At 38.9% G+C, this 9,022-nt stretch overlaps 1 pseudogene; it reads left to right on the forward strand.

The window, feature by feature from the left end:
* Positions 1–1,410: 1,410 nt before the first annotated feature.
* Positions 1,411–2,952, forward strand: LOC149219842 (ornithine decarboxylase pseudogene; annotated as a pseudogene).
* Positions 2,953–9,022: the final 6,070 nt, after the last annotated feature.

The following is a 9,022-nucleotide window of genomic DNA, read 5'->3' on the forward strand; positions in this document are numbered from 1 at the left end:
TATATATATTTCACAGGTTAATGTTTTTAGGGTGTGCTAATTCCTATTTTTCTTCACTTCTACCATTTAGAGACGGAATAATGATATGCTTAACCGAATGACAAGTGCTCATTTTCAAAGGTACAAATGCAATAAAATCACTTAATACTATTAACATTAAACATACCAGGGGGACAGTTGTTTTTGCCTCGATGTTTTATTTTTAAAGATTCTGTCCTTACTTGCCTGCAATGCTGCGAGCGGCGATTTGCTACATTACGCGAAAATGAAAAATATGAACTCAATATGGAATCGTAACCATCTATTTAAAAAAAGTCTAAATTGTATAGGCCTCTTCCAAATGAACTCAATATAAAATCTCAACTATCTATTTAAAAAAAATCTAAATTTTATGGGCCTCTTCCAAATGAACTCAATATGAAATCTTAACTATCTATTTCAAAAAATTCTAAATTCTATCAGCCTCTACCAAAAGCTATACATTTATCAAACCTAAGTCCAGGTTTTGATACTTTCGATACTAAAAAGGTTTGTGATTACACTAAAAGGTTGTGGTTACACCAAAACCCAAATGTATTGGTAAACAAACCAAACCACTGACTAAAATCTTTGAAATAGCAATAATTCCTCCAACAAAAAGACGACCGCGAAGATTAGGCATGAGAAAATTGTGATCATTATGACTAATGAACATCGCAATTGAGATGAGGACAATGACTTGATGACAGGGCTACATCTCTTTGCGTTTTATTTTTTCTGTTTTTTAATGGCCACAAACATGTGGAAGAGCTGGAGTTGTGATGAAGAAAAAGACGAAAGTGAGGATTAGGCAGGTGAAAATTGTGTTAGTAATTGAGAGGAAGACATTGCCTTGGCTTTAACGTTTAGTTTTATTTTTCTTTTTCTGTTTGTGTTTGTGTTTGTGCACATGGCCACCGAACAGCTCATAGTGACAGGGTCCCCTTTTAGATAAACCTACAGGGTCACCTTTTAGCTAATACCAGATTGTTAGAAAACAATTAAAAAATAAATAAATAAATAAACATGTTACCTTTAGATGTTCTAAATCGTTATACCAACCACATTTTAGAAAAAAAATAATTCATACAAAATACCAAAAAAAATGGTTATACTGTAGAAATCAATAAATGTCTGTCCAAATATTTAATACCAATTTGTTACAAACCACTTATAAAAAATCATTGCACTAGGAATCATATCTGTCATTCCAATTAATGGATGAATGTAAAGTAGTGTAGATTTAGATATTTTAGAAATATTTCAGAATTAATTTTTTTTAATAATATTCCAACCACAAAATTTGAAATATTTCATAATCTAATAAACAATAATGATATCAAAAGCTATATCTCATCGGATTCACAATTGCCTGCTATAAATAGAGATGAATGCAATGCTTTTAGAGCTAGAATTCTGTATTGCATTTTATTTTTCTATTTCTGTTTGTGTCTGTGGACAATGGCCACCGGGCAGGTCATAGTGACATCGTCCTGTTTAAATAAGTCGAGCGTAAACGAGTACAGGTGCTCGTCTTCGGCTCTAGAGAGGGTGCTCGCGAGCGCTGAGGTGAAGAGCCGAAAGGTGATGGCCCTGCGGTCAAGGTCGCAGGAAGCTGTGAAGGAGATGGTGCAGTCCATTATCGACAATGACAATGTGAACGACCCGTTTTACGTCCTTGACCTCGGAGTGGTGGTTGATTTGTGGCACAAATGGCAGGAGGCCCTCCCCACTGTCTGCCCCTTTTACGCTGTCAAGTGTAACCCAGAGCCGGCGTTATTGTCGGCCCTGGCCACGCTTGGGTCTGGATTTGACTGCGCCAGCCGGGTGGAGATCGAAGCCATCCTGAAGCTCGGCGTCTCGCCCGATCGAATAGTCTACGCAAATCCATGCAAGGAAATAACACACCTCAAATACGCAGCGAGCGTCGGCGTGAATCTAACAACGTTCGATTCCATTCAAGAAGTTGAGAAAATCAAGAAGTTCCACCCACGGTGCGCGTTGTTGCTGAGGGTGAAGATACCCAACGAGGAGGCGGGAGGTGCGCGGATCCCGTTGGGTCGCAAGTACGGCGCCCTGCAGGACGAAGTCGAGCCGTTGCTGCAGGCAGCACAGGGCTCTGGCCTTGCCGTGCAGGGCGTCTCGTTTCACGTTGGAAGCAGTGTCTCGCGCTCCGGCATCTACGCAAGCGCGATCGCGACCGTTCGGGATGTTTTCGATTCGGCTTCTCGGCTTGGGATGCCGAAACTTAGTATTGTTAATATCGGTGGCGGTTTCACCGCGGGACAGCTATTTGCAGAGGCCGCGGCTACAGTCCGAAAGTCTTTGAAAACATACTTCCCCGACGAATCAAAGATTTTCGCTATGGGTGAGCCGGGTCGATATTTTGCCGCGAGCGCCTTCTGGCTGGCCTCCTGTGTAATCGGAAAACGGGTAAGAGGAGAAGTGAGGGAATATTGGATTAACGATGGCATCCATGGCACCATGAGTTGTCTTATACACGACAAAGCCGTCATCACTGCGCTCCCTCTGGCCTGCAAATCCCGCCGCTCGAATGCCTCCTGCACCGGGCTGCCCAGCTATCCATCTACTGTTTTTGGACCGACATGCGACGCTTCCGACGTCGTCCTGATCGATTACTTGCTGCCGGAACTGGTGGTCGGTGACTGGCTTGTTTTTCCCAAGATGGGCGCTTACGCTGCTTCCCTCGGCACTAATTTTAATGGCTTCTCCGTTTCTGCCATTCCAACCTACTGTGCCGCCTCCTTCCCTCCCTAGACAGCCCAAGCCAAATTATAGAAAATAAATCCAGTATTCGTTTGGCTTCGTTGTCATTTGTATCTGATATCTGTATACTTATCTTGGTTCCATATCCCTTGGATGTCTTTATTGGATATTATTTTATTATTATAATGAGTACATCAATAAGCTTCTTATAAGTGACGGCCATTAACTAAGTTTTTATCTTCATAAAATCCCTTGGATGTCTGAATGACCAATCATGTTTATTGGATATTATTTTATTATTATAATGAGTACATCAATAAGCTTCTTATAAGTGACGGCCATTAACTAAGTTTTTATCTTCATAAATGGAAAGGTTCACTGTTTTCCACCGAAATATTATTTAGCAATTTTTTTGGATGTGAAATTGAGGTTTTCATTTTTGTAACACCATATTTACAATACCCACAAGGGTCCATGTGACAGAAACACATTTCAGTTGGATATATGATGAAATTTTTGGGAGGCTTCTGTTTGATAATGTAAACTGTGAATCGTTTGTTTTGGGTATTGTATTGGTTTTACGTTAACAGGTAGTAATGTTTTGGGTTTGGTATTTTATTAAATTTCAGCTATAAAATTTATAGCGAATAAAAATTGATTTATTATAAAAAAATTATATAATTTTATAATTTTTTTTCTTTATTTAATATTAAAAATATATTTAATTAGATCCGTAGAAGTCTTTTTCTGATAATAGTCCGGGCAACTATTGCTTACCTTTATACTATTACCTTTATGCTATTGAATTGACATTTGTCCCATTTTCTAAAAACAACATCTGTTCTTTTGAATGATAAAATAGTTATTTTGTTTTTTTGGCAGACACATAATTTTTGGTGAATTGATATATGTAACGAACTATACACGTTCACCCATGTTAAGAATAACTGAGATTGCATTCACCCCCACCGCGCATCGCATATATGCTTATACGACGTGCCCAGTAGGCGCAGTGTATGAATAAGTACATATTTTATTCTTAATATATTGTTATGCCTCTCGTATTGATTTAATATAGAAAGATAAAATATATGACTTATATTTAATCTCATATGATATTTTTATTTTTCTCTCACTACTACACCAAGAACATACATTTTTTTGAAATCTTTTGTCTAAAAAACATCTTGTCTCAAAAAATAATTTTTTATTTTAGTTATTTTATATTAAAAATTAATATCAATTGATTTGTCTTAAATATAAACTTTAAAACAAAAATAGGTTGAGACAAAAATATTTTAAGACAAAAGGTTATATTTAAGACAAAAATAGTTTAAAACAAAAATATTTTAAGACAAAAGTAGTTTGAGACAAAAATATTTTAAGACGAAACTTTATATTTAAGACAAAAATAATTTAAGACGAAAATATTTTGAGACAAAACTTTATATTTAAGACAAAAGTAGTTTGAAACGAAAATTTAAAGACAAAAATAGTTTAAGACAAAATTATTTTAAGACAAAAACAATTTAAGACAAAATTATTTTAAGACAAAACTTTATATTTAAAACAAAAACATTTTGAGACAAAAATATTTTCAGACAAAACTTTAATTTAATACAATGACCACTTTTATATTTAATATTTATAAGAATTACTGTTGGTTTGAAAAAGTATTAAGAATGAATATATAGAGATGAGAATATTCCTGTTGCTTAAGAGATGCATTTCTAACATTTAAGGCCATAAAGAAAAGTGTAATGATCATGATGTTAAGGGAGTAATTTAAGCTTTTGAAATTTTGTTTATGTAACCTTTGAAGTTAGCCATGGGGCCTCTTCCTAGTAGTGTTGGAGGATTGGATGTAAGAGGCAAGCAACTTGGTGTATGTTAATCTCTAAGAAGGTAGTTAAGTATACTTGTTACTCATAAGTTATGAGTGTCTCAAGAGAGCTAAGTGAATCTTTGAAGAAATAAAATAGTATCTCTGATATCACAATAAGGTGGAGCATTTGAATACAAAAATACCAACATTTAGATATGGAATATACATTTTTCTTCAGGAAGGTGGTGATATATCTCAATGTAAGTTAGGTAGGATCAAACTCTAAGAATAAGAATTATAGACAATCCCCTTCCCAATCGTGAATCATGAAGCTCATCTCATGGAACATCAGAGGGCTCAACAGCTTGGGGAAGGGACGATTAATAAGGAACATGCTACAATAGGAAAAGCCTCAAATTCTCTTCTTGCAAGAGACCAAGTGTAATTCCACAACATTGGATCAGATCCTTGCCAAAGCATGGCTAGGAAGCAAAGAAGTGGCGGTGGAAGCCATGGGAGCCTCAGGAGGGCTAGCCATCATTTGGGATGATAGAGCTATAACACTTACCAACATACATGCCAGTAAGCACTTTATTCAGGCCAAGTTTCATTTAACAGGGACAAATGTTCATGGACAATTAACTAATGTCTACTTCCCCCAGGAGGCAACAAACAAAGTAGACACATTGAACACCCTAAATTAGATAAACTCAGAAATATCCCACCCACTTTGGATCACAGGAGGGGACTTCAACATGATTACAAGATTGGAAGAAAAAAGAGGAGGACGGATCAAGCTGGACTGTGAAAGCACGCACTTCAAAAACTACATTCATAAAAACAGGCTTATAGATATGGAATTCAATAATGGCGTTTATACTTGGAACAACAAGCGTGCAGATGCCCACCAAATTGCATCTTGGTTAGACAGATTCATGATCTCTGATAATGCAATACATCTTGGTCGGGATCTCTTGGCCTCTATATTGCCACTCTCTGGCTCGGACCATTGGCCTATTAGGCTTCACTGGCAAACAACGGGAGACAATGTTCTCAGGCCCTTTCGCTTTAAAGCCTTTTGGATGAATTACCCTGATTTTCATAACCTGATAACAGAGACATGGAGAAATTTCACACAACCAGAAGGTGCAAAAATGTACAAGCTCCAAAAAGAGCTAAAACATATCAAGGAAAAAATAAAACAGTGGAATCGCTTTACCTTCAGCAATATCTTTCAGGCGCAAAACACTCTTGAACAAGAAATGCAAAAATTACAGCAGAGAATCATAGCTGAAGGCAAATCTGAAACCATAGCAGAACAAGAACGTCAACTACAAATGCAGATCTCAGAAAGAGCAAGACAGGCAGAGATTCTTTTTAGACAACAATCGAGGATCTGATGGCTTAAAGAGGGTGAACGCAATACAAAGTTCTTCCACCATACCACTATCCAACGGAGAATGCACAACAGCATTACTCTCCTCCAAAATCGACAAGGGGAACATCTAGAGAAGCATGAAGATATAGAACAGGAACTCCTCACCCACTTTCGGAGGGTGCGTCAGGAAACGGAGACTGATTGGCTGCCAGCTATAGAGAAGATCATTAAGATTATTCCTAAGATCGTAACTGAGGAACACAATCAAATACTCCTCAGGCCTATTTCTTTACAGGAAGTGGAGACAACTATGCGATAGCTCAAAGTTGGGAAAGCACCCAGACCAGACAGCTTCACTTCGGACTTCTTTCACAACTTCTGGGATCTAATCAAGGAGGAAGTCTGGCAAGTAGTCGAGGAGTCTAGAGTTAACAGATGGATGCTTCCATCCTTGAATTCCACCTTCATCGCCCTCATCCCTAAGGAGGAGAACAGCCAGACTCCAAACAAATTCTGACCTATTGCACTATGCAATGTATTGTATAAAATTGTCTCCAAAGTGATCGCCACATGCCTCAAGCCCTTGCTTCCTCTTCTTATATCACCGGAGCAATAAAGCTACATGGAAGGAAGGCAGATCACTGATGGCATAATTCTCACTCATGAAATCATTCACTCCCTAAAGCAAACCAAAAACGTAGGTATGCTCCTAAAATCGACCTCTCAAAAGCTTTCGATACTTTAAGCTGGAAATATATTCAAAAAATATTGCTAGCCTTTGGCTTTACCCCCCCTTGGGTAAGATGGATTATGCATCGAATCACTTCTACCTTTTTCTTAATTCTTGTCAACGGGACCCCCTCCAACCCCTTCCACCCATCCAGAGGTATCCTACAAGGGGACCTTCTCTCACCCTTTCTATTTGTTATTATGGCGGAAGGTCTTGGACGTTACATCAAAGATGCCCTTCAAAACTACCAATAAAGTGGCCTTTCTTTCCAGAATACCCCTGCTTTCACCCACCAGCAATTTGTGGATGACAATATGTTATTTGGTCATCCTTCGGTCCAGGAAGCCCGTAAGCTGAAATCAATTTTATCTGACTTTTCGGATGCCTCTGGGGCCTGCATTAACAAATCAAAATCTCAAGTCTTCTTCTTTCGCACACCTCCCATCACTCAAGCCTCCATAGCCAGAATTTTGGGCTTCTCGATTGCATCTCTACCCTCCAAATACTTGGGAGCTCCAATGACAGCCTCTGCCCTTAAAGCACTCGTCCTAGAAAGTTCTCTTAGAAAAACTGGAAGCCCGTATCTCTTCATGGACCTTCAGAGCTCTCAATATGGTGAGTCTCCTAGTTCTAATCAAGGCAGTGCTACAATCTATGCCGCTCTGCCTCTTCACGGTCCTGGCAGCACCCAAATGGATTCTTAAAGCAATCAAAAATCTTCAACGAGATTTTATATGGGGGAATACGAAACAAAAAAGAAAATGGGCTCTAGTAAAGTGGGAAACAGATTGTCACCTAAAATCCTCTAGAGGCACTGGATTACGGGATCCTCAGCACAGCAACGAGGTCATGGGAGCGCGCATCTGGTGGAGATGGGTCTCGAACCCATATACTCCTTAGTCAATCCTCTGTACAGCTAAGTATGCTCATAATAGACCAGTGGATGATTTAATTCGGCTCAAAGAAGTTAACACAAGCTCTCTAATTTGGAATGTTGCTAAACAACATAAAGATCTAATCCAACAACACAATTTTTGGGAAATCAGGAGTGGAGATAATGCGAGGTTTTGGGAGGACTCCTGGCAGCAAAGACCAAAATTGAAGGACCTACTCACACCCCACCAGCTTCAGGATTGGGTAGAGCAACCGGCGATCAAAGTAAATCAACTTTGGGAGGAAGTTCACAACCAAGGTTATAGGCAATGGTTATGCTCGAACATCATTCTTGGGCAAGCCACGCAATCCATCAAAGATAGCCTAGATACGAAACTCTCAAACAGGAAAATTCGCCAATCAGATAAGAAATACATCATCAGATGGGTTTATGAAACGAGAGGTACCTTCACTTCCTAGGAAGCATATCATATAATACTAAGGGACCATACTGTCAAGGATAGCCTCTGGCACAAAGTTTGGTAACCACCAGTTTGGCCAAAAATCTCCACCTTTCTCTGGTTGTTGTACCAAAATAGAATCCTTACTTGGGATAATCTAAGGAAACAGAGTTTTCACAGACCTTCCATCTACCCAAATTATAAATAGGAATAAGAAACTAAGGAACATCTCCTAAACTCATGTCTGTTAGCAGCCCGAATTTGGGAGAAGGTTAGCTTCAGATGTCAAAGAGATGGATGAAACAAGGAGGATTTAACCAGCACTATTCGTTCTTGGGCACCTCACCCTTATAAAAGCAAAATCTTAAACACCATATGGAAGCTAATACCAGGTTTCCTCATGTGGACAATCTGGAAAGAGAGAAATAGACGCATCTTCAAAGACCATTCCTCTCCCATAGAAGTTCTATGGATCAATATATGTCAAAACATACGAGAAACCTTGATGCTCCAAACGTGGCTTGATGATGATTTCCCATCCAAATCATAGGAACAAAATATATGGCTGAACTGGAACCTTCAGTGGAACCATGAGCAGGTACACCTAAGGAAAATCCCTCCCTCTGGAGATACACCTGACAAATGGACTCCACGCCCACCACACATGGTATTGCTCAACTTTGATGGAACATCAAAGGGAAATCCAGGTAAAGCAGGATTTGGGGGAATATTTAGAAATCACAAGGGCAATGTTCTCCAAACATTCATGGGGTCAATAGGTTGGGATACAAACAACTCAGCCGAATTAGAAGGAATTTGGCAAGGACTTCTCCTAGCTCAGAACAATAGATTCTTCCCACTCATAATTGAAGGGGACTCTTAGATCTTAATTAACATGATCAGCCAGATCTTATAGGGAACTCCAGCACATAAAGTGGGTAGCAGTTGGAGATTGGCATAAAGGCTGGAACAGATTGAACAATGGCTACTCATTCATAGAACAGTTACCA

This window comes from Pinus tabuliformis, chromosome Q (genome assembly GCF_031772625.1).
Source record: "Pinus tabuliformis cultivar Carrire ecotype Pingquan chromosome Q, CPIR1, whole genome shotgun sequence".
Taxonomy (NCBI): domain Eukaryota; kingdom Viridiplantae; phylum Streptophyta; class Pinopsida; order Pinales; family Pinaceae; genus Pinus; species Pinus tabuliformis.